The following is a 2,133-nucleotide window of genomic DNA, read 5'->3' on the forward strand; positions in this document are numbered from 1 at the left end:
TCCATCAAGGAAATGATACACAACTTAAGTATTCGCGAAAAATGATTCAGCCCCTTGCTATGGATAGCCATGCCGACCATCTTGATCCTGTTTTGCAGAAATTGAAAGAAATGAAGAAAAATTCAATCCTTTCGCATACAACCCTTTTTATGTGTGCTAGTTGCAAGCAAAATACCAAACTTGCAATATGAAAATTTAAATAATCCTTCACAAAAGGTTTACCATGTATGAACATTCATGGCCTTCAAGCAAAATGACCAAGGTGATGGCCATATCCTTTACATAGTATTTATAATGTGTCCAACTGGTGCATTTTGATATTCCAAACAATGTTGCCAAGTAGAGTTTCCAACCTTTCTTATATAAAAATATATTTTCTATTGTCTATATGCCAAAAAAATTTTTGTGAAGCAAGTACAAAAAAAATGGTGAAAAATGGCACCACTCCAATTTTCGCACAAAGTAGACCATATAGGTTGAGAATGTTGGACGTTGCCTTTGTATTTTTGCCGACTTTTTTTGGTAGTGCCCGATGTTCCCCCAACATCATACATAGTACAACTGGGATCCCCCTAGTCATATTCCGTAGGCTATTGACCCTCATTGATCATATTCTTCATGAAATTGCCTAAAATGATCATGATATCACATAAACTAATGGCAAATGCAACAGATTAATCGGATGGCATAACGAAATATGAAAGAAGCAATACAAAATGAAGCAAAAAATCTATCGTGTCCTGCTACGACATTTCATCGAATAAGACCTGGGATGACCAGGCGCTAGAGTTGCCCGTGCTTGTCCACATCCGTTGGAGTTGCGGCGAGTCACAAACCATCTCTGACACTTCCGATTGTGTCCAGCTATTCAGAATCCCCCATTCTGACGTCAGATCGTTGTCTGTCGTGGGCGGGACAAATGGAGGCTTCCTTGTCAACGGCAGGGCGGACGCATGGGGCAGTCAACGACGGTGGAGGAGACACATCCACGACAATGTTCACCACCTTCTTGCCGGCAACTTCCTTCACCGCCGCTTCCCGCTTGTGCTGATGGGCGTGTCGCTCCCTCTGGGCAACGTTCTACGCCTTACAGCTCAACCCCATGGATGCTAGCCCCACGGACTCCGCTAAGGATGGGGGGCAAGATACCCAGTGTAGACATCTTGGATCGTTCGGACACAAGAGGATGGTAGTTGATTTAGTGGACTTGGCTAATTTGGTGGAATTTTGGGTGGGCCTGGTCTGTCGATCCAACGTGGCTGACGCGCCTTGGCGAGTCTGGCCTCCCCTTGTCTACCTCATATATAGGCTGGATATAAGGGGTGTTGGTCAACCCGGACGAATAGGGCCGGTTTGAGAAGGGCGGCTGGGTTGCGGTTTTGTGATCGGTCATTGACTGAGTTATCCGCCCGACCTTGTAGGGGGCATTTGAGTAGCCCGGCTGTAGATGCTCTCAGATTGTTGGTTTGTTCTTATACAATCCAACCAGTCTTGCTAAATCATGCTATATTCCTGAGATCTTACATTGAGATTCATACAAAATTTTCTTTTCAATTTTTTCTTTAATCTCTCTTACATGTTATGTTACTTGACTAAGACTTAGTTAAGTCTTAGTCAACTGATCTACGCAAAATAAAAAGTCTTGACTGTGACCTAGCCTCACCCTCCTAAATGTTCCACTTTTAATATTATAATATAACACTGATTTTTTAAGCTGTAAGTTTCTCATGCAAGCGTTTTCGGAAACAAATCAAGTAGTATGTGACTTTCACGCCTTATACAATCAAACTTTTGTTTTCTAAATAGGGGAGTGCTTCAGTACAACCCCCTAAAACATATAATGGATAGAATGGTCATTTTATATTAGGTAGGAATACCCACCCGACGCCGTACGTCCGCGCGCGACGTCATACGCCCGCCCACGTATGCCGCACCTATCGCTGTACATACGCCCGCCCGCGTACCCGCACCCGTCGCCGTACGTCGCTGCCGTACGCACGCACGTCTCCATGTTGGCGTCGACAGTTATTGGAGAAAAAAAGACAAGGTAGCCGCCGACGCCCGTCGTCGAAACCCTGAACCCTAACGCATCCACGCCATCTCCACGTCGGCCCCCGTCTGCACGAAGTCGCC

The 2,133-nt window shown here is 45.1% G+C and overlaps 1 pseudogene; it reads left to right on the forward strand.

Moving 5' to 3' along the window:
• Positions 1–1,925: 1,925 nt before the first annotated feature.
• Positions 1,926–2,133, forward strand: part of LOC119279065 — a 4,760-nt pseudogene continuing 4,552 nt past the window's right edge.

The sequence above is a fragment of the Triticum dicoccoides genome, chromosome 3B, assembly GCF_002162155.2.
Source record: "Triticum dicoccoides isolate Atlit2015 ecotype Zavitan chromosome 3B, WEW_v2.0, whole genome shotgun sequence".
Taxonomy (NCBI): Eukaryota; Viridiplantae; Streptophyta; class Magnoliopsida; order Poales; family Poaceae; genus Triticum; species Triticum dicoccoides.